General features: G+C 45.1%; 1 protein-coding gene across 1 annotated transcript in view; it reads right to left on the bottom strand.

Annotated features, from left to right (window-relative positions):
- RAF1 (Raf-1 proto-oncogene, serine/threonine kinase) overlaps positions 1-23,717 on the bottom strand; it is a 114,343-nt gene extending 90,626 nt beyond the window's left edge. The window contains exon 1 of the mRNA XM_077325651.1: positions 23,575-23,717. The gene's annotated coding sequence lies outside the window, so the exon portion shown is untranslated. The remainder of the gene's footprint in view (positions 1-23,574) is intronic.
- Between the last annotated feature and the right edge of the window lie 1,013 nt (positions 23,718-24,730).

Below are 24,730 nucleotides of genomic sequence, written 5' to 3'. Positions count from 1 at the left end.
CAATATGCTACTGGGGATGAGCAGACGGCTAGTACGAGTAGCGCCAGAATGAATGAAGCGACTGGGCCAAAGCCGAAAGGACGCTCAGTTGTGGAAGTAACTGGTGGCGAAAAGACAGTCTGATGCTGTAAAGATTTTTATTCCATAGGAACCTGGAACATCAGATCCATGAATCAAGGCAAGCTGGACGTGGTTAAACAAGAGATGACAAGACTGAACATCGACATTTTAGGAATCAATGAACTAAAATGGACAGGAATGGGTGAATTTAATTCAGATGACCATCAGGTATACTACTGTGGACAAGAATCTCGCAGAAGAAATGGAGTAGCCTTCATAATCAATAAGAGAGTAGGAAAAGCAGTCTTGGGATACAATCCCCAAAATGACAGAATGATCTCAGTTCGAATCCAAGGCAAACCATTCAACATCACAGTGATCCAGGTCTATGCCCCAACCACTGCTGCTGAAGAGGATGATCAGTTCTATGAAGCCCTACAACACCTTCTAGAAGCAACGCCAAAAAATGATGTGCTTATCATCATGGGGGATTGGAATGCTAAAGTAGGAAGCCAAAAGATAACCGGGATAACAGGCAAGTTTGGCCTTGGAGTACAAAATGAAGCAGGGCACAGGCTGGTAGAATTTTGTCAAGAGAATACAATGGTCATAGCAAACACTCTTTTACAACAACCCAAGAGACGACTCTACACATGGACATCACCAGATGGTCAACACAGAAATCAGATTGACTATGTGCTCTGCAGCCAAAGATGGAGAAGTTCTATACAGTCAATAAAAACAAGACCAGGAGCTGATTGTGGTTCAGATCATCAGCTTCTTGTTGCAAAATTTAGGCTTAAATTGAAGAAAGTAGGGAAAAGCACTAGGCCACTCAGGTATGAACTAAATCATATCCCCGACGAATATACAGTAGAGGTGACAAATAGATTTAAGGAATTAGATCTGATAGACAGAGTGCCTGAAGAACTATGGATGGAGGTTCGCAACATTGTACAAGAGGTAGCAACTAAAACCATCCCAAAGAAAAAGAAATGCAAGAAATCAAAATGGCTGTCTGAGGAAGCTTTACAAATAGCTAAGGAGAGAAGGGAAGTGAAAGGCAAGGGAGAAAGAGAAAGATACACCCAATTGAATGCAGAATTCCAGAGAAAAGCTAGAAGAGATAAGAATGCCTTCTTAAATGAACAGTGCAAACAAATAGAAGAAAACAATAGAACGGGGAGGACCAGAGATCTTTTCAAGAAAATTGGAGATATGAAGAGAACGTTTCATGCAAAGGTGGGTATGATAAGGGATCAAAATGGTAGGGACCTCACAGAAGCAGAAGAGATTAAACAAAGGTGGCAAAATTATACAGAAGATCTATACAAGAGTGAGCTTAACATCCCTGATGACCACAATGGGGTAGTTACTGACCTGGAGCCAGACATCCTGGAATGTGAAGTCAAATGGGCCTTAGGAAGTCTGAGCAACAAGAAAGCTAGTGGTGGTGACAGCATTCCAGTTGAACTATTCAAAATCTTAAAGGACGATGCAGTAAAAGTCCTACACTCAATATGCCAGCAAATTTGGAAAACTCAACAATGGCCACAGGATTGGAAAAGGTCAGTTTACATTCCAATGCCAAAGAATGTTCAAACTACTGCACCATTGCACTCATTTCTCATGCTAGCATAGTTATGCTCAAGATCCTACAAGCTAGGCTCCAGCAATATGTGGACCGAGAACTTCCAGAAGTACAGGCAGGATTTCGAAGAGGCAGAGGAACTAGAGATCAAATTGCCAACATACGCTGGATCATGGTGAAAGCTAGGGAGTTCCAGAAGAACATCTACTTCTGCTTCATTGACTATGCTAAAGCCTTTGATTGTGTAGAGCACAACAAATTGTGGCAAGTTCTTAAAGAGATGGGAATATCAGAGCATCTTATTTGTCTCTTGAGAAATTTATATGCAGGTCAAGAAGCAACAGTGAGAACTGAACATGGAATCACTGACTGGTTCAAAATTGAGAAAGGAGTTCGGCAAGGCTGTATACTGTCGCCTTGCCTATTTAACTTGTATGCGGAGCACATCATGAGAAAGGCGGGATTAGTCACAAATTGGGATCAAATTGCAGGGAGAAATATCAACAACCTTAGATATGCAGATGATACCACTCTAATGGCAGAAAGTGAAGAGGAACTAAAGAGCTTGTTGATGCGGGTGAAGGAGGAGAGTGCAAAAGTTGGCTTGAAACTCAACATCAAGAAAACAAAGATCATGGCATCCGGCCCTCTCAATTCCTGGCAAATAGATGGGGAAGAAATGGAGATAGTGACAGATTTTATTTTCCTGGGCTCCAAGATCACTGCAAATGGAGACTGCAGCAAAGAAATTAAAATACGCTTGCTCCTGGGGAGGAAAGCTATGGCAAATCTAGACAGCATCCTAAAAAGCAGAGACATCACCCTGCCAACAAAAGTGCGTTTAGTCAAGGCTATGGTCTTCCCAGTTGCAATGTTTGTCTGCGAAAGCTGGACCATAAGGAAGGCCGAACGTCAAAGAATTGAGGCTTTTGAACTCTGGTGCTGGAGAAGACTCTTGCGAGTCCCTTGGCCTGCAAGGCAAACAAACCGGTCAGTCCTAGAGGAGATCAGCCCTGACTGCTCCTTAGAAGGCCAGATCCTGAAGATGAAACTCAAATACTTTGGCCATCTCATGAGAAGGAAGGACTCCCTGGAGAAGAGCCTAATGCTGGGAGCGATTGAGGGCAAAAGAAGAAGGGGACGACAGAGAATGAGGTGGCTGGATGGAGTCACTGAAGCAGTAGGTGCAAACTTAAATGGACTCCGGGGAATGGTAGAGGACAGGAAGGCCTGGAGGATCATTGTCCATGGGGTCGTGATGGGTTGGACACGACTTCGTACCTAACAACAACAACACAGCCTCGCAGCCAGATGCTCCCTGGCTGCAGAGGAGAGTGGTCCTGCAGTGTCCTGCCCAGCCCACTAATCTGGCCACCCACCAGCTCAAGCAGCAGCCTGTCTGGCTGCTGGGACTGTTGCCCATGCTGCCAATGCCGCAGCCAAGTAGGGCAATGGAGCGGCAATCGTGGGCTCCTGCCACTAGTGCCCGTTGCATCCCTGGGTGCAACAGGCTTTCACCCCAGTAGGAATAATAATGGGAATCCATGTAGATACAAGCAGATGAATGTGAAGGTATTAAACAGTCTTTGAGTATAAAAATCTGCAACTCTGGATTGTCCTGGCTCTGGACTGTTAGAGATTCTTTGGTCTTATCACTTAATTTCAAAAATGGGAAGTATAGTGGTGATCTGTCTTGTGCTATAGGAACAAAAAGAAATGCAGATGCTTTTTTTTTCAAGTGTAGGGTCACCACCTCAAATAAGAAGAATTTCTTCCTGTGAGCCAGCTGAAATTGTTGTTTTGTTTCATGCACTAAAAAAACCCCAAAATGTATGCGTGCGTTTGCAGGTTTTAATACATTCATTTGTAAGGAACCTGGAACCATTTGGAATATGAGAATAATTAACTGAAATAATAACCTTCAAACCCTTCTGTCTCTGCAGAGAGAGCTGCCTAGTCTTGCAAGACCATTTTTTATTAGAACCTCACCAAGGTATCTTAAAATTAGCAACCAAAAATGTACACAAAAAATCAGAATAAATCTCAGTTAAATTATTACTATTAAATAAATAGTTAAATGATTTTGAACTGGCATTTTTGTTTAAAAACATAAAACACACTTTAGTAGACCAGCAAGCAGCAGGCATAATGTAGTTCAATGGAAATTTATCAGTGTGTGGGCCACAAACTACTTTTTTCCCGCCTCTGGATTTAGTATTATTAAAAAAAAAAGTGGGGACCGACAAGAAACTTGTAGTGAGGATGTATACCTTCCCCCTCTTTGCTTCTTTCCCTCTTCCCCCTTCTCTAATAATTTTCCTCATCTTTTTTTCTCTCCCCTTATCTGTTAATAAACTCCATCTCTTCCCCCACCTGTCAATATTCCCCCTCTGTCAATATACCCTTCCCCTTTTTTGTCAAACTTTCCTCCTGTTCCCCACTTCTCCCATTCCCCTTACTGGCCAAGCTTCCCCCCCATTTTATTCCATCCTCCATTTCACTCCTTTCTGCTATCACTGACTTCTCTTACTATTAGTGAAATCTAAGGGCCATTTCGCACGGCTTCAAAGTAGCACAATGGTTGCTAATTGGAAACGCTACTAATTTGCCATAACCCACGACGTCGTAGACAATCTGCAACAGTCCTGCAACCGACCCGCAAAAAGCGCTTCGTTGTAGCGCTTCTAGGGGAATCCAGAAAAGTGGATTCACCCTCCGGTTAGCGATACAGTCCTGCAACCAATCTGCGACAATAGCGCCAAAGACTTGTGCGTTACCATTGTTGCGGGTTCTTCAAAGTCCCTCCTCCCGAGCCTTTCCTCCAAACTTCCGGCGAACTGTCCGCCATTTTTTTTTCTCCGAGCGAGCGGGGATCAACGAGGCAACGAGACAGCGACTGGCTTTCAAGCACGATCACTTTCGGAAATTCTGCCCGGACACCACAAGAGTATTTCAAAAGCACAGTGGCACACACTGTCACGTTCCAAACATTTGCCAAAAGCTTAAAACCCCGTCTACCTTCGGCCAGTACTAGCGGAGTCAACGTACAGGGAGCATTTTAAAAAACTTTCCTCTGAGCGTGCCAACGAACGTTCGCCGCTCGCAGTCTCCTGTTTAGATTAGTGGGGTTCAATAGATATGATTCGAGGTGATACCATGAGGGGCGGTTTATGTGTAGTGGGTCTTTGTGTGGTTCCGGGTACGTGGTTGTGCTTGGGTGCGGACAACCCCTTCCATCGGCGGCTAGACCTCCGGCAAGCGGAGTCGCCGTCCACCGTTCATTTTAAAAAACTTTCCGCTGAGCGTGCCAACGAACGTTCGCCGCTCGCAGTCTCCTGTTTAGCTTAGAGGGGTTCAATAGAAATGATTCGAGGTGATATCATGAGGGGCGGTTTATGTGTAGTGGGTCTTTGTGTAGTTCCGGGTGCGTGGTTGTGCTTGGGTGCGGACAACCCCTTCCATCGGCGGCTAGACCTCCGGCAAGCGGAGTCGCCGTCCACCGTTCATTTTAAAAAACTTTCCGCTGAGCGTGCCAACGAACGTTTGCCAGTAACATGTCATTGATTTATGCTTTGGTTGGTGAATATTATTGGGGAACTGTCGCGTACCGCTGCACTTGCTCTCGGTTTTACACCGGCATGCGTTTTTGTAATGGCGGACATTTCAGTAAAATGGCTCCCGCTGCATGTACAAACTGCTCTTCTCGCGTGTAGATGAATCAGCGCATGCGAGAAGTCAAACAACAAGGGCGCTAATCTGGCCATTAGGGGCAGATCCTGTTCCCGCGCGAGGAGTTTTGAACGTGACATGTGACCTCATGTGGCCAATGTGCGTGTCCCCTACTGCCCTCCACCAATCAGGAGCCGGCTAGTCCCTTTGTCTTTGTGTGCGGGAAGGTATATGATCCGTTGCACCCTGCACCTCGCACCACCTCCATTTTGCTCAGCTACTCGCGAAGGCACCATGGAATCTTCTTCACAAGCGTCGTCCATCCCGGCAACCGGCCGTGGGCCAACATGGAGGGACGCGGAGATCAGGGACCTGATCGCGATTTTCTCGGAAGAGAAAATCCAGGACACCTTCCAGTCCTCACACAGGAATCGGGAGGTCTTTGAACAAGTGGCCATCAAGATGCGTGCCCTGGGCCACAACAGGACCGGCCTTGAATGCCGGTCAAAAACAAAGACCATGCGGGCGGAGTACATGCGGGCCGTGAACCACAACAAGGGTTCCGGCAACGCTAAAGTGACCTGCCCGTACTTCGAGGAGCAGCGGCCACTGTACGGCGACGGGGACGGAGCCGGCAGGCCGAAGCGCGTCGGGAGGAGCCTGAAGGTGGTTCGGAAGCCAGCTGCCCCGGTGGAGGAACCACCCGCTGAGGAGGATCCCGGCGAGGGCACCTCGTCCACCGTCCGGCCTCCACCCCCGGTCCAGCAACGAGGCGCGGACATGGTGGTGCTGGACCTACTGGCCATCGCTCCTGGGGAGCCTGAAGAGATTCCTCAGCAGACGCCCCTTGCCTCCGGTAAGCACTTTTATTTTTATTTTATATTTAATTTCGAGCAAATGTGTGTTCTGACGTTTGGGAATCGTTTTCTCGTGTGTTCGTTGCAACGCATAATATGCTAGGATGTTTGTGGATTGCTTGCTATGGTGGCTTTTTAAAACGGTAGTGTTTAACCTACAACCCAAAAAGTTTTGCAGCATGCCTCAGCCATAGGCCTTCTGCAGTGCTTTAGCCACTACTTTGGGAGCTTGCTGTGTGGTTCAGGTTGTATGTTTGCTCCTTTTTCACTATTGTAAGCCGTGTGTTCGTTGCAACGCATAATATGCTAGCCTGTTTGTGTACTGCTTGCTATGGTGGCTTTTTAAAACGGTTATGTTTGACCAAGAACCCAAAACGTTTTGCAGCATGCCTCAGCCATTGGCCTTCTGCAATACTGTAGCCACTACTTTGGGAGCATGCTGTGTGGTTCAGGTTGTATGCTTGCTCCTTTTTCACTATTTTCTGCTCTTGTCCACAGAGACACAGATGCCAGGGACGGGGCCCCTCGAGTCTCCAGCGGCGGTGGACGAGGACAGTGACTGGGGCATCAACAAACGTTGGTAAGTATCAGTTGCAATAAGGGGGGGGGGTTTAACTGCTTTGTGCTTTTCTGTTTGTGCAGGGCAGCAGCACTGCTAAGAGACAGAAGAGAGTCCCTCTACGTTGCTGCTTTAGGGTTTGAAGCTTGCTTTGCCACACTTTGGTCCTAGATCCTTCTTTTTTTCCTTCTTCGCAGATTTCATACCCGGGACGCAGGAGGAGGAGGAGCGTGGGGTGGCTGGACCTCCTGCCCAGCGCAGGCGGATACAGATCCAAGATGGTGAGCATGCATGAACTGTTCCTTTCGAGCCATGGCTGCAGGACAATGTCGCAAGCCACTAACCGTGTGCTCCCTTTTTATTGTTGTGAGTCTTGCTGTGAAAGTAGGCAAAGGAAAACGCCCACCATGGGCAAACAAACACTAACCATGTGCTCCCCGGGCATTGTTTAGAGTCTTGGTTTAACAATATGTGACCAAAAAAGGCCACCATGTGCACCAGGGTGGGTTTTGACTGTCTCGATGGTACTAACAGTTCTGTTTCTCATTTTTTGCCAACAGAGGTCCTTTCAGAAGACGATGAGCCAGCCGGCTCACCACCTAGAGGTGCTCTCCAAGCAGAGGAGAGGCTTGCGAGGGAACGTGGCAGGCTGAGGCGCGTCTCCATCTTAACTGGCGTTGGAGAAAGGATTCTCGAGCACTGCCAGGAGGAGTCCAGGCGTGCCGCTGCCGCAGACCAAGCGATGCTCTCCCTCGTGGCCCAGGAGGGGAAAAAATTGCGGGCAATCCTTAGGGAGTCAAACCAATCCCTACGCGAAAGCGTGGAGGAGGTGAGACTGATAAGGAGACTGATGGAGAGGGCGGTCGTGGTAATGGAGACGGCCAACCCTCCTCAGATTACCGTACACGTCCCCCCCCACCCACACCTACACCACCACCTCCAGCCTCCACCCCACCGACCCCGTCTCAGAATGCCTCGACCCAAACTAGAAGGAGGACTGTCCTCGGGAAGAGAATAATAAAACCCGCGGACAAGTTCTCCCCCTCCTAGTTTGGGCCAGTTTGTCTCTTTAACTTTATCTGTGTTTGCTGTTGTTTGTTAAATAAAGTTTATATTTTTGACTCTGTCTCTGTGTACCCTCTCTAGTGATTGTGTCTATTCTGGTACTGTTGTGTGGGGCGGAGGTTGGAGGGGTGTCAGTTAAAGGTGTTTTAGGAGTGTGGGGTGAAAGGTGTGCGAGTGTAAGGAGTCACACTGGAGTCTTTTTCAGAAAATTTGCAACAACATTTTATTTTAAAAAACAGTTCAACAGGGGAAAAAAATTAGGGAATGTAACTTGGACCCCCCCACCACCACCCCAACCCTCCAGGAAAGCCAACTTTTTTTTAACAAATTTATATATTTAACAGGGATAGAAAATTAGGGAATGTAACTTGGACCCCCCCCACACCCCCCACCCCAAAACACAAACAGAAAACAAAACTCAGGTCCCACTGCTCCCCTCACCAGCCCCTTCTATCTCCCTCACTCTCCTGCACAACCGTCCCATGGTTCCCCTGACTTTGCGGTGGAAGAGGTCTTCGTCCTCCTTCTTCTTAACTGTGTGGGGAGGGAGAAAAAGTACACATTAGTGCCAAACATATTTTCCAATCTGGAGTTTACATGGATACACTTTTTAGTGGCCTTAGCCACAGTGTGAGAAGAGTTGGGCAGTGGGGAACATAACCTACGTTCTTCCGCCTCCCTCTGCTGCCTTTGCCTCTCCATCTCCCCTTTTAGGTCTTCCTCTAAGGAAGTCACCCTGGCCTCCATGGCACGCAGCCTTGCCTCCATAGTTTCTGCTATAGAAATCAAATAAAGAATTTAATCACACTTCAAATGGAAGCATCACAGCAGGCTACCTTATGGCTCCATGGGGGTACACACACATGGGTCTCCCTCAAAGACATAAAACTCTCACCTGCAGCCTGCCCTGAGGTGGAAGGTCCCTCTTCCTCCCCTTCCTCACGCTCAGGTGCATTTGCTAGCTTGGATGGTGATTGTGTAGCTGGGCAAAGAAAAAGAGAAATCATAAGTAAAAGCACACAAACCAGAGATGAAACACAGCTGATGGCCACACCACAATCAGAGTCAAAGCGCATTACCAAAGTGGTTCTACAGTACTGGCGGGCTAAGTCAGAGGGGGTTGACAGCATCTTAATACTTTCTCGAATTTCATTGGGGACAGTAGGGGAAAGAGGCAGCTAGACATTCCATGCATGCTTAAGGGTAAAACACAACGAGGGCAGCACTCACCCATATGCCTCCTCATCTCCAGGGGGGGCTTCCCAGCCTTCTCCCATATCTTGACCATCAGGTCGTGGAAGACCGTTCTCCCACTTGGCTGCGGGACCCCCCCCCCCACTGTTCTAGACTGTTCAGGAAGTCCAGCTTCACCCTCTTAAATTTTGTCCGGACCTGCTCCCAAGTCCGGACGTAGCCCCTCTCCCTCAGCTTTGATGCCAACACCAGGTAAGCACCCTTGGTGTGGCAGTGGGTGCTGGCCATAAGGCGGCCAACACTTTTTGATTGGAGAACAAGCTCCAGAAGTGCCTCAGCCTCGGCGCACTGCCAGAAGGAGCCCTTCCGTGGCTTCGGCATCTTCGGAATGACGGTTAGGGAACGAACATGCGTTGCTCCGAACGACCACCCCTATTTTAAATGTATCAAATCTGCCCACCAATGAAATTATTCCTTGGAACATAAGTGGATTGATCCTCCGGTTTGACAGGGGTCGCCAATACTTCCTGGCTACCCGCCTCCCCAAACTTTCCCTGTTCAGCGCTTCCGTATTGTGTTTGTCAATTTCAGCGGGGAGTTAGCATTTAGGGCTGTCAAAGTGCCTTTGGACCAGGGAATCCCCGTTTTTTTGCTGGCTAAGTAGACAAACCACACAAGACAAGGTTAAACAAAGAACATAAAACTTTATTCAACACCAGAGTAGAGAAAACAATCAAACACGCCTCCTGTTTCTGTAGATGTGGGTGGCTATAGCGTCCCGAACCTTGCACCCCTCCGCATAGATCCTTTTTTTCCTTGCTTCAGGGATGTCTTGTGTGTCCTCAAGGACTACAGGAGCAGGTTCATCCACAGGGAAGGGGATGTTATGTCCCTTGTCCTCGCAGATGTTGTGCAAAATGACACATGCGATGATCAGCGGAGTCACGTTGTCTATGTGCACATGGAGTCGAGACATCAAGCAACGGAACCGTGACTTCAAACGTCCAAAGGCACGCTCCACTACATTCCTTGCCCGGGAGTGACTGAGGTTGTAGTGGCTCTGCACGTCTGTCCTTGGCCGCTTATAGGGAGTCATGAGCCAGCGGCGTAATGGGTAGGCTCCGTCCCCGAGCACCAACGCCGGCACACGCACGCCCTCAATGGTGGCGGTGGGGTTTCCTGGAACAAAGACCCCTTCGTCCATGGCTTTCCTGAGGTTAGATTCCCTGAAAACAAGGGCATCATGCCTCCTGCCACTCCACCCCACCTCGGCATCGATAAACCGTCCGGAGAAGTCCACAGTTCCTTGCAGGAGAACAGAACAAAAGTCCTTCCTGTTCCCGTACTCCTTTATGCTTCCCCCGGGTGCACGGATAGGGATGTGGCTTCCATCGACGGCCGCAAAACAATGCGGGAATACTCCGAGTCCGAATTGCTGGGCTACTGTCCGGAAGTACTGAGGGGTGGCCAAGTACCACAATGCGGCTGCCACCCTTTTTTCCACTGGCACGGGGCGCCGCATGCCAGTGACTTGCCTTTCCATGCGGCCACGTAGAGCCTCCACGAGTTCAAAAAATGTTCCCCTGGACATTCTAAAGTTGGCAATCCAGTGGTCATCATCCCAGCGAGACCACACAAAATTTTCCCACCAGTCAGAGGATCTTTCGTCCACCCAGAACTGTCTGGGGAACCGGACCTCTGCCAGAGCTTGCCAGTGCTTCTTTGCCGCCATGGTTGCCCGTAGAGAACGTCTTCTACTGGTGGTCATCGTTCCGGCAATACGTTCTCGGTAGTCCTCGATAGCAGCCCTCCTATGCCGCACGGTGGTATGGATACGCTGGACTACCGCAAGCATCTGAGCCAACAATTGATAAATAATCCTCTCCATTGCAACGTTAACCTGTGCTGCGGGCAGTAGGCTACGCAAACAAAGAGTGAGGCCGACCACGTGTCTGCCTAGGTGCATATAAGCAGGTAACCTGTGGGCGTGTACTGTGGGCGGGGATTAACCTATCAAAGATATCAATGCATCAACCTCTGGTTCATAGAAAACAATAGAAAACCCTTTCCAACGGCGCCAATGATTTAACGATGATGCGTTGCTACGGGGTTTCCTGGGTTTTTAAAAAAAAAAACGGGAACCCCACCAATTTCGGCTTTAGGGTCGAGGTCAAAGGTGTGCCTGCAGTTTGATTGACGGGCACGGGAGGCCAGAAGCGCTAAAAAGGGACCTCCTCTGTAGCGATAAGACGGAGACCGGAAGCCTGTGGGTTACGAAAGTGACGAGAAGTGAAAGTGCTAAATTCCGCAAAAACCGCAGCTGTGCGTTACGGGCACAGCTAGTTACATTTCGCTAGTTGAAGTAGCGATTTCGCAAACCGCAACCAAATAACCACTTTGAGCTCTGTGCGAAATGGCCCTAAGTGTTGCCTCTGCATAATCCATGTCCATTTCAAAAAAGTATGTGAAGAACTTTATGAATCCTACTTAGCACCTTTCTCTGAATGGTCTAGACACGCAGAAAGTTTTACTATGTCAAAAAGACAAAGGATGTTGCAGAGCAATTCTCCAACAAAACCTCATATTTTATTAAGCATTTTAAATACATCCTGGTTCTTATTTCATTCATTCTCACAACAATATCTGCTGTTCCCATTTTTATAGATGGGGAATTATGGCTGGAAAACAAACAAGTTAGACAAGGACTTTCCAATGAGTTATGGATCACAACATGTTATCTCAGCACCAATAATCAATGTACTGGAGAGTACTGGCACAAACCTTGTGTTGCCGTGATCTGTTTATAGAAAATTGAAAGCATGAGGTCACAATCACACTGACTTAACTTATATCAGTGATTCTCAAAACTGTGGGTCAGGACCCAAAAGCAACTCACAATTCTTCCACTGATACATCAGGACTCGGGAGGAAGGAAGTGGAACAGGGTAAGTAGAGAAAGGAGACTGGGGATCTCAAGAATAGATTTGGATTTGCCTTTGCATAATGTGGGAAATGGCCATAAAACACAGCCTGTGGTTCAGTAATGTATTAACAAATACTAAACATTACAAAATACAAACTTATTCAATGTTAACTGATATGAAATTCCTGCATTTTATACTGGGAAGTGAGTAAATAGCAGAAAAGTTTTGATTGCTAGTGGATCTTACTTCAGAATTTTTAAAAATTGATTCATACTATACATCAGGATTGCCATCTCTGGTTTGGGAACACTTGGAGATTTTGGTGATAGAGCCTGGGAAGGTGGGTCTGGGGAGGGGAGGAACCTCAATAGGGTAGAATGTCATAGAGTTCGCCCTCTCAAAGCAGCCATTTTCTCCAAGGGAACTGTTCTTGTTCAACTGGAGATCAATTGTAATAGTGGGAGATCTCAGTTGCCACTTGACTATATATGGCAACCCTACTATACATGCTTGCTATGAACAGTGACTTATGATAGCCAGAAACAACAGTCATTGTCATGAACAGCAGTTCTTACATACAGTATGCTTTGAATCCATACAACCTGACATACATAAACAGAAAGTTGTGTGTTGTTTTATAGAAATACAGTTGGAGTTTTAATAAAGGCTCCAAGTCTTCTCCTAAAATATTCAAAGCCTTTGTAATTCAGTTTTTAGTCAAAGCAAAGCATATATTCCATTTGTTGTAGTGGTGGGCCCCAACAGATCTGACCAAGCACCAATGCAAGACAACTTTCAGTATTTATATAAAACATACTCCAAAGAGAATTATCTCAGTACGGCTTGTAACGAATGCAGTTTACACAGGTAATCTCACTATTTCATCAGAAACACATATACAAAAGCTTATTCTATAACTTGTTTGAAAACAATTACATGCATACAACAACATTAGACCGATCAAATCTGCATGTGAAAACAACGGTAAACAAATTTAGTAACTTCAATCTATGTATGACTAATCACGACTTCGGAAGGAGATTAAATACCATGCTGGTTCCCATCTCAAACAATTATCATATCTATTTTGTATCTAAGTCAGAAGTCTGCTGAACTTCAAATGGGGCCTGATGATTTTCTGGAATTACAACTGATTTCCCTACTAATGGAATCAGTTTCCCTGTAGAAAATGGTTTGATTCTGGCCTCTATGAACTTATACCTTGCTGAAATCCCTCCTCTCCCCAAACCCTGCCTTCCTTTGGCTCCACCTTCAAATCTGTAGAAATTTCCCAACCTAGCATTGGTAACCCTACAAACCCCGTGGTAACTCCCATAATCTTTTCATTTACTATTAGTTACGATCAATGGCTCTGGTAATTGGGGGGGGGGGGATCCCATCTACTTTACTTACAACTCCTCATTAATTCATTCATTCACTTTATAGTTTTCAAAAATGTTCAAAACCCTGCACCTACTAAAATGGGCAGAGGCACATACTTTGAATAACATATACAGATCCACATTGTACGGAATTTCAAACTGCCTGACGTGGTTGTTACAGTCATTTGATTTGCATGTTGTTTATAATATAAAGTCTAGTTTGGTCCATATAAATCATTCCCTCTAATTAGAAAACAAAGTCACAGTTTCTACTCATAGCCACGAGGGAAAATTTTGGAGATAATGTCATCTCCTTCCTTTTTTTTTTAATCTAATAGTCTCACTTCTGATGTCATGTATAAAAACATTCCATGACAGCAACGGTGGGGAAGTCTCCCCTCCAGGTACCTGTCCTGCTGGTGCTGCTGCCGGGGCCACTGCTCCTGCTCCTCATCTGGAACCCAGGTTCACTTCTACCTGTTGCCATGTTCCCTCCCCACTGAGCTGGGGCAGCAGCTGCAAAGCAAAGCACTGCCGCCAGAGAGAATGCACAAAAGGATGTGCAACCCACAAAATGGAGACTGAGAGAGCTAGAGACTCACAGCAAGTATAGCCCACAGTTCCTGCATCAGCTACCCAGTGTGTGCCACAGACCCAAGTCTACAGGTGGTGCTGCTGCTGCTCCCAGGTCAAATCCTTTGCATAGCATGGGCAAGGGCACATATTGCTAGCTGCACATCCAAAAAGCGAAAGGGCTGTGGGGAGAAACTAATTGCGTTTCATTAAGATCCCCTTTCATTTTCAAAAAGGAGAAACTGGTTTTGTTAAATGCATCTTTAAAATGCGCAGGGTTGCAGACAGAGGGTAGCAACAGGAGAGACAATGAAGCTGCCACCTGTTCACATGTGGTGTCCCCACAGGGAGCAATCCTTTCTCCAATCCTATTTAACATCTTTATGCACCCTCTTGCTCAGCTGGTGAGGATGCTTGGGTTGGGATGTCATCAATATGCAGATGACACCGAGCTCTTCCTCCTGATGGATGGCTGCCCTGATTCTCCCCCTGAAGCCTCACCCAGATGTCTGGATGTGGTGACGAGATGGCTCAGAGTCACTTGAAGGTCAACCCTTCAAAGACAGAGGTCCTGTGGCTGTGCAGGAAGGGTCCAAGCGAGGAAGCGTGATTGCCCAACCTGGATGAAGTGCAGCTATCAGTGGCTCACTTCGCCAGGAACCTGGGTGTGATCCTCAATGCTTCCCTCTCTATAGAGGCACAGGTCATGAAAGTAGCACAGCAGGATTTTTACCATCTATGACCCAAGACTAGTGAAAAGACTAATGCAAGACTTGTCCCACTTTTAAAAAATGAGATGATAGAAAACATAAGCAATCAAAACCACTGCCACCGTAAGAAACCACTGAGGACCCATCACTAACCTTCTGTTGAGAATCCCTAAAACATATCTAGTGTGAAACTGACTGATATGGAGATTCTTGTTAAACTCAATGCATAACATAGACACAAAGGTAAATTTCAGTGCCACCACATGGCTTTTTCTCACTGGTATGCTCCATTACTCCAAGGGGGGGGGGGATTCAGAGAAAAAGGAAAATTGCAGAGTGCACAAACAGCATTTCAAGATGACTTTTCATTCATTCTCTCTGAATTAGATAACTGTTCTCTGTGAGCCTATCAAGGGACCATGCTGTGCACCATAGAAGGCCACCATCTTTGTTCCTTTGTTATTGCCTGCTTATGCCGAGGGCCTCTGGCCATATTTTTACCTTCATCAAAAGCTAACTAAGGAAGGATTTGAGCAAGACAAGACAGAACCATGTCTATACAAGATCAGCGACAACAAATAGACTTACATTCTGACTTACGTGGATGACCTGATGCTATGAAGGAGGATTGTGATGAAATAGTTTAACTTCTGAATTAAGAAATGAAAGATTCAGGAAATACTGACTACTATGTTGGAATACAAGCAGAACAAGAGGAAGAGGGACATTATATGCTCAGTCAGAAGCAGCAATTCTAGAATTTCTGGACTCTGTGAATATGAAAGGCGCTAAGGCAGCAAGCACTCCTCTGAAAACTACCTGGACCAGCAAGGAAGTATTGAATTTCCACCTGATAATAAGCAATACAGAGAAGCAATTGGAAGATCATTGTACATAAGCACCCAGATATCACAGCAGCTGTGAGCATGTTATACAGAAAAACAGAATAGCCAAGCAAAAGGGACCAGAATGCAGCCAAAAGACCTGCAAAGTACCAGCACAGCTGAAACTAAAGTTACCAACAAGTGACAATCCCAGACTAGTGGGATACATGGATGCAGACTGGGCAGGAGATACTACAGACAGACAGACATTTATTATTCTATGGTGGCAGAGCAGTCAACTGGAACAGCAGGAAGTAAGAAACTGTAGCTGTGTCCTCACCTGAATCTGAGTATTTATCTGCAGCAGAAGCATGCAGACAACTGAAATGGAGACTGCAAGACTTCAAGACTGAGGAACTCAAAGTCTTGGAAGACAACCAAGAGAGCATAAAACTTGCTCAGACAGAGAATATAAACTTGTGGATGTGAATATAAACATGGAGTTTGTTGAGTTGGAATATTATCCTACAGATGAAATAACTGCAGATGTACCCACCAAGCCACTTTCTCCAGAAAAGTTTGTAAGTCCATGTAAGAAGATGAATCTTGTGGACTTTGTTCACTAACCCTTGAGAAGGGTCAGTCTGCTATTTCCTCATACTACTGTTCTTCAAGCTAAGTGCCTGGGGTGCTCTCTGTGTTGCTGTCTGGAATCTTTCCTACCAGTTTTCTCACAGACTTTAATGTTAAAATTCCATTATTTGAACCCTTCTGAGTTTGTCCGGTTTGGATGGAGTACCATGAAAGCAGAGAGCCAAGAAAAATGTTTGTTGAAACCAATGGGAAATTATATAATAGAATTATGAAAATGGAATAACAATAATGACAGAAACAATAATGAAACAAAACTGTATGAAACAGTGCAATAACGAAACAGCATTTTAAAAATTAACTTGAACAAAAGAAACAGAACAAATTGCCATGCCCAATGCTACTGGCAACCCTACTTTGTAACTGTTCCTTTAGTAAGAAGAGCAAATTTTACTGTTTCGCTCCCTAGTGTGAAAAGCTTCACTTTTTTCTTTGCTGCTGAAACTTTCCTTAAGGACACGAAAGCATTCCTGGCTGTGTTATTTCTGATTAGCTGGCATTGGCAACCCTGCATTGTGGGAAGCTGGGACAATGTAAGATAAAGTGGTGATTTGCAAAAAGCTCCATTCCATAATCACTTTTTAACAACAGTTGTAGAGAAAAAGAATTTATGAATGTGGGACCCTTTGCAGCCTATGGTGCTAATTCACCCTGTTTGCAGGTTAAAATCCAGTTCACTGAAGCATTTTCAATAAGCTGACTAACTCCATCCCAGCTCCTGTGACTGTAATGCAGCACATGAAGCTTATCCTAACACTTTGTCCTATTGTTGCCAACCTCCAGCAGATCCTTCTGGAACTACCATTGACGTCCAGGCTACAGAGATCAGTTCCCTGTTTTGGAGGGTGGACTCTATGGCATTGTTTTCTGCTGCGGTTCCTCTCCAAACTCTACTTCCAAATCTCCAGGAATCTTCCAATCCAGGGTTGGCAGCTCCACTCCATGTCAGGAAAAAGTCTACATGCATGATCAAGGGAGCAGAACTGTCTCTGGGGTGGGGGTTGTATCTCAATTGCTCTTTAAGTTGGTTTGTCTTTTATTCTGTTTGTTGGAAAGTACCCAGAGTATACAGAACTGAAAATGAATGTGCAGCCTATACTCCAGACTGAGAAGTCTGGAATATGGTAACTCTAAACTATAACAACCTTATCACATTCCTGTGCAGCTTTTATTCATCATAGATTGTCTGCTGCGTAAGAGGCAGTTTTCACATCCTTAACTAGCACGTACCCTAATTTTCAAAGTAAACCGCAAATGCGCACATTCCATAAAACCATTGGCAGCTGCAAAAGCCTTGCCACTACAAGTAGTCTGGATCCACCTCATAATGTACCATTTCCCAGTTTTCCAGCCGCTTTCCCAAAAGCCACACTTTATGCTGACTGAAGCAAGATGTAGCCAGGTTGTATTTTGCCTTCTCCACATGCAGTAGTAACTCATCATCTGTCTCCTCATTTAAACATAAAAATAGTCTCTATCATTTCAAAAGCAAAGCTTCGCATGGAATGTGTGTTTCAGTCCTCGCCGCCCGTCCTCTTTCTTCTCTGATGGAATTTGGAGAGTAGCCCAAGTTCCCAGAATGCTGTTCAGCTGGTTTCAGTGCTACTGATCGTAATGAGCTGATCCAATTATGTTGCGTTTCCCCCCCCCCTTTTGAACTCCTCCACTAACCTATAATTTTTTTCTCACGTGCCCCCAGCTAAATGAAGAGCATGATACACCCAAGGAATTCCTAACCTACCCGAGCTGACTCGAATGGGAGTTGACCTCACCTAAAAATGACTACAAGAGAGAGCTGTAACTAGGATTCATATTTAGGTTAAGTGAGGCTATTTAGGTCATAAGAGAATCTAGATTATAGGACAAATCAGCATGGCTGCTCATGAATGCACTATGGATGGAAATCCTTGCAGATGTTTAAGGGAAGGTGAAAGGTGACACTGCTTTTTGGGGGGGAGGGGGGAATGTCCACGCAAAGTTTGTCCTTTAGAAAATGAATGGATAATTGTTATTGTTAGAGTAATCCATACTGAAAATGGAAAGAATCATAATGATTCTAGAGAGGTACATAACTGTCAAGGAAGTGAGAGACAGAGAAAGCATAAAGTCAGGAAAAGAAAGAAGCTGGAACCTAGGAAGTCCCTGAGATTAGTATTCTGGGTAAACAAGGAGACAGCGACAAGACAGATGAGATGAAGGATACAGAAAAATCTGAGCACCTTTCTAGCTCTGTTGCCCCCTCTGGATTAATGGTGTACCTGGTGAAAAGAGAGGTTGCACTGCCCGACCCTTCCTCCTTTAAAGAGATATAAAACCACAATGCAAGTGCTATTATACCTCCAAGAGATGACCCACAGCAGTTACTTCCATTCTGACATGTTACAAGCATATGTACTAGAGTGCAGGCATGCATTTTTTAAGTGACATTGTTATGCAAAATGATGTATAGGCATAGTGAACTGATTGGCCAATAAATGCTTAAGATGGGATATACTGCACTATCATCGTTTACGCACTGGAGGTTTCATGCCAGGTTGCAGGCTGGAGTTTCAGCTCTGGCAGGTTGCCCTACCTCTTCCTGCACCCACACGGGGGAGCATTTGGCCTGGTGCACCTCATCCGCCCCCAATTTGTGCTCCTGCATGGGTGCTGGGGCAGTGAAGGTCTCAGTGCATAAATGGTCAAAGCCATGACCAAAATACTGCTGTAATCCAGCATTCCAAAGATACTGCGGACTCATAGTGGAATAGGCTGGGCAATTCTGTCTGTTTTACAGCTTGTAACAAGCATAAATTTGGCAAGTGAATGTTTCCCTTTGTCAGCAAAAGGTTTACCTGCTGAATTTCCACTTAAAATGTAAGGAGAAGTTTGACAGACCTGCTACCATTTCAGACATTTAAGATCCAGATTCCAGATACTAATGTAGAGTAAAAGAAAAAGTTGACATTGCTTTATACAGAAATACTGCTGATCAAAGTAAGCACCAGAGTCCAATTTCTGCAATCCCCAGAGCAATATAAAGGTAAAGGTAAAGGTATCCCCTGTGCAAGCACCGGGTCATGTCTGACCCTTGGGGTGACGCCCTCTAGCGTTTTCATGGCAGACTCAATACGGGGTGGTTTGCCAGTGCCTTCCCCAGTCATCACCGTTTACCCCCCAGCAAGCTGGGTACTCATTTTACCGACCTCGGAAGGATGGAAGGCTGAGTCAACCTTGAGCCGGCTGCTGGGATTGAACTCCCAACCTCATGGGCAGACAGCTTCAGACAGCATATCGCTGCCTTACCACTCTGCGCCACAAGAGGCTCTCCAGAGCAATATACAGATCCCCAATTCCTCAGAATGGTCACAGAAGGGTATTAAACACACTGAAAATCTGAAACAAATCTTCATTAAATAATACTTTGTGCCCAGTTATTTCAGTTAAGTTCTAACTGATGGAATGAAAAATATGTTTGAAGTGACTTTACTACCATAGTATTGATAAAGGAACTATAAGATCCAAAGAACTGTTCATTAAAACATTAAAGCTGAGATAGTATTTAAGTTTCTTTTCATAACTGTCATGTTTACTATGCAGCCAGCACTCAGAACAACATACATCCTGAGACTGTTGAGATCCAGCGTGAGGTAGTAGTTAGAGCGGGAGATCCAGGTTTAAAGAAGAAGGCTGCTTGTTATACCCCACTTTCCTCTACCCCAAGGAGTCTCAAAGCAGCTCACCATCACCTTCTCTTCCTCTCCTCACAAGACGCACCTTGTGAGGTAGGTGGGGTTGAGAGGGTTCTGAGAGAACTGTCACTGGCTCAAGGTCCCCTAGCAGGCTTCATGGGGAGGAGTAGGGACTCAAACACGGTCCTCCCAATCAGAGGCTGCCTCTCTTAACTGCTACACCACATTGGCCCTCACACCGTTAAAGCTTGCTGGCTGACTTGGTACTAAGTGACAAAATCCCAGGCTAATTTACATCACAGGGTTATAGTTTTGAGGGTAAAAATAAAGGAGAATTATGTAAAATGCTTTTGAGTCTCCACTGGACAGAAAGGCAGGTTATAAAGGAGGTAAATACAATTTTAAAAATCCAATGCAGAGTTAGGTAAACAAATTCATTGGCTTTAGGGCATGTCTCTCTTCACTGGATTATGACCTCTGTCATTGTGTTTTATCACACAATTTGCACATTTCAAAAAACACATCAACACTGCCAATTCTTCTCTCTCCTCCCATCATGAGGCCTGGCAGGTCTGACCAGGGATTCACTTGTTACCCACGAAGGGCAACCAGCAAGCCCACAGTGAAGCCTCTTCATGCTGTTGCCCTCTGCAATAATTCTCATCTTAATTATCTACTACAACATTTCAAAGAAAACCACACATTACTCAGCCCTTGCCTCTGTCTTAGTCCTGGCATGTTGGGCCCCATTCAAGGCTGATTCTGCGCTTACTTTTATTCCGGTGTGGATCCTGCTGAATTCAGATCGATTTGAACTCGGTCTTTCACTACCCCTAAATGAAACATAAAGTTCTGCACTAAATTGGGGAACCACAGAAGGGAGGGGGAGCCAAGCGCAGCAGGAGCCTCTTTCTTTTCTTGAACGGGGAGGGGGGAGATTGGAGACAGCAGGGGGGGAACCAAGAGGCAAATATCTGCGGAGAGAAGTTAGGGCTCCTGAAGTGCAGTCACTTTAAGGGAAGCCTTGCAACCGGGAACCAGGAAGACACCCTGGCCAATCAGGGAAGACTTCTTTGCTACAGCCTTGTGGCAGCAAGTTAATTCTCAAAGAGCAGAAAGCTACACATTTACTCATGGTGGTTTTTGAAATATTAAGTCTTATATCCACTCCAGGATATCGCGGGGGAAAGGTAGGGTCACCATGAATCAATCATGCTTGTTGCAGAGGGAAAATTTAAAGCGCCCAAAATTAAAATGCAAATCTAATTCAGTGTAGATGGGAGGGATTCATTCGAACTGGGACTGGGTAAAAAGCCCCATGCAGACTATACCCAGGTCGGGACCAGGGTGCACAGGGAGAAGTAATTACGTTTTTCTCTACACACACTACTTTCTCAATCTGAAAGAAATCACTATTTGTCCTGTTGGGGAAACTTAAAATCCATCCACTCCAGCATTCTGGAAACTCATGGAATTAAGCAGATGATCACTCTCGATCTGATGCTTCTGAGTATACTTAGCTCTTACAGTCTTTAAAGCACCTGTCTTTCAATAACTTGACTCTAATCCCTCAAAATTATCGCAACCAGTAGTCATTATGCATCTTCCTTTACAGACTGCCTTTCGGTCCATCACTTGTAACTTGCAAAGAGTTCTTCAGCTGTGCCAGAAAAGATTGCCAGGCCGTACCATGGCCTGCACCAGGCTGCAACGGATCTAACTGTTTTTAGTATTAATTACCAAGACAATCCATTATAGCAAAGGCCACTTTTCTGTGCAATATAATCAAGGCACTTTGCTCTGCAGATATAAATCTGTTGAGGGCCCCGGGCCCCTGGGAAACATGCTTGGCATCAACCAGGGTCAGGGCCTTTTCAGTCCTGGTCCCTACCTGGTGGAATGAGCTCCCAGAAGAGCTGAGGGCCCTGGGTTCCGCAGGGCCTGCAAGATGGAGCTCTTCCACCAGGCTTTTGGTTGGGGCTGGCCCGAATACCGGAAGATAAGAGTGGGTCCTTTCCCATTCTTTGTATGATCCAGACCCCCTGGGAGGGATCCTACGATCACCCCCAATTTACATCTTGTTGCCACAGTTGGGAACAAATGATTGGAGACTAAGGTCCTAATATGGGATTATGTGATCACCATCTGTGTTGTTTTATACTGTATTTTATAGGTTTTATATTTTTATATATTGTGAGCAGCCATGAGCCATCCCATCTGGGAGTGGTGAGATAAAAATCAAATGACTGAATGAATGAATGAATGAATGAATGAATGAATGAATGAATGAATGACAAATATAGTTCTTTCCCCACCCTGATCACCTGTTTCAGTCGCATGGAAACTCCCTGCATTTCTAATGATATCTTTATCCTAATAATATGCAAAACCTAACATTGGGTTTGTGCTAGGATTCTGCATCATGTCAATGAGGAAATTGAAATCAAGAAGAATGACTAACACAAGGTTCTCTGGAAATGAAAGCTTCTGCAACGGGAACTGTTTTCAGCCTGAAGCCAAATGTGATGGGAGCAAAGGAAAGTGCTGATACACAGATTTGTTCCAAACACGAAGAAAGCATGGATGAATCTGATCTTAATAGGGATGATGGAACCATCCACCATCCATGTTTCACTTTCTGTCCCCAAAAGTGATTTGAATCTCTGCCAGGCTCTGATTACCTAGCCTAGTGTTCCCTACTGTATTCTGACTGACAGTGGCTCTCTGTAATAAAGATAGCCGGTCTTTTCCCATCCCTGCTATTTGTGATCCTTTTCTAGTGTACATGTCAGCAATTCTTCTGCAGATAACACCAACCTATAACAACTCCAGCTTCAAAAACATCTCATCAATCACCAATCTATAACTATTCCAGTTTCAAAAATGTCTCATGGCTCAAGGCTTTATTTCTGATGTAGAAACTCTTTCCTGTAATTCCAGAGGGCTTAGTATATGTGAGTAAGGGAGGAATACTTTCCACAAGCTTGGATAAACTAGTTCCTGCCTCTTTATAGGTTGCAGGTTCAGTCCCTTAGTTCATAATAAGCTGTAGATAAAAGACTGACTAAAATACATCAGGAGATTGTGAAGTGCTCAGTGTGTGTTCACAAGTGATATTCTGCACTGCCAGAATGGTGAGTTGTAAATGTAAATACCTGATAGATGGTTATTGACAAACCAATGTCAATTTTTACAGTTGCATTGCTATAAACAGATGCTAGAAATGTGAATGCTAATCAAAATATCCCTTGTGAAAACAATTATGTCTCCAGATAGGAAAATCAGGAGTCATACAGTCAAGCCTCTCAAAAAAGGTGTTTACTTAATGGAAACTTTGATAGAACTTGTGCCTCAAGGACAGAAAAAGTCTTCTAATAAATGACCCATCATGATCTTAATTTTTATTATCAGTAAGATTCACATTGGCAAATCAATCACACAATTTGGACTCTGCAAGAAAAAAAATCAAAAGCACATAAAACTAGAGAATGTTCTCAATTGCTGCTCCATAGTCCATTCCATCTCCTCCTCCACACACCCCGGCTCAGTCAAAACACATTGGATCATTCACCTTCAGTGCACCGTAGAAATTGATTTTCCTGTAACGCACAGGAAAACCCACCTGCAAAAGCACTTTGAAAGTGGGGAACATGTGTGGAGTGAGAGGCTCTATCTCTCCCTATGTCAAGCTGCACGCATAACCATCTAGATATGAATTCTGACATTTAGCAATGGTATGTTTGAGGCAAAATTATCTGCGATTTTTCATAACCACTGTACAAACATAAAACCACCTCCCACACAGACAAAAAACAAACAAACAAACAATTCCATGCTTACTTACCAGCAGGAGTCTTGAATGTTTATATTCTGATTGCTAGAAAGGCTTTGCACAAGGGCATCATATTTGTTTCAAGGCCTATTAAAGCAGTGCAAGCAACTGGGCAGAACTGAAAACAAGGTGCGGCAGATGTTGACCCTAAACAGAAGAAAGAGCCCAAGACTGACAGCTCAATTTGCCTTTCCCAGATTCCCATGCAAATTAGCTAGACACTCAGGCTGATCACATGAGTGGCGCAAACTAAAAAAGGCAATCAATCCACAATATCCATTTAAATGCCATACAAGACATTAGCATTTTCCCTGGAGCAGCTACATATCTTTTCTCATCTCACTTGCAATTCCACTGCCACCCCCCAATTTAAATAGCTTGCTTTCTTTGGCTTTATGTTTTCTTGCTCCTTTATTTTTAGATAGTCAATTTAATATAGTGGATTGCAGAGGCTGCATGATACCAGCAAATGTAACTGGATCCCAAGCCCCTGAGTGCCGGGAATTGCAGCCTCGGTCATCAGTCCACTGAAGGCACAACCCTGGAGGCACAAAGCAAAACAAATGCCTCAGTACCCTAGAGGGGAGGTCAGGATGAGGGCCATCAAAAGTGTGTGTGGCAAGGAGAGCTCCAGAACTCAATACTGCAAGACCAAGGAAGTCTTCCAGTAGAACTAAGCAGATTGCCTGAGTATTGGTGTCAGTCTACCTAGCAGCTGGACTGGGACTAATGGGGGTGGTGAAGGGTGTAGCAACTGGCAAGGCTGCTAAGAACAGTGCAGCTAATTGTGTTGCAGGAAGAAATGGATACACGGGCATCAGAAACCCAAGAGGGCTGGTCAAGAAAGATTTTCCAAGTCAAACCAAGGACAACTAGAAAAGGGTACATATCAATTAAAGGACTGTCAGTGTATTTCATTTATGTTTATCCACCCCTAACAGAAAAGGCTGGGTTTATATAATCCGTAGTGGCACTTAGGTCTTTCTACCCAATCAGTGACCAAAATGAACAAGAAAACTCTGGTATGTAGAGCCAAATCGGGGACCAAATTCCAATTCCATTTTCCCTGCAACACTCATCAATAGTTCAAAATAGAAAAAAAATCACCAAATCTTAAATCATTCCTGAAATGCCTACAGAGGCTGGCAGAGACAGGCAGCACTGTATC

Source organism: Paroedura picta, chromosome 3 (genome assembly GCF_049243985.1).
Source record: "Paroedura picta isolate Pp20150507F chromosome 3, Ppicta_v3.0, whole genome shotgun sequence".
Lineage (NCBI taxonomy): Eukaryota > Metazoa > Chordata > Lepidosauria > Squamata > Gekkonidae > Paroedura > Paroedura picta.
Note: the sequence above shows the minus strand (reverse complement) of the source record. Positions and strands in the feature narration are given on the sequence as shown.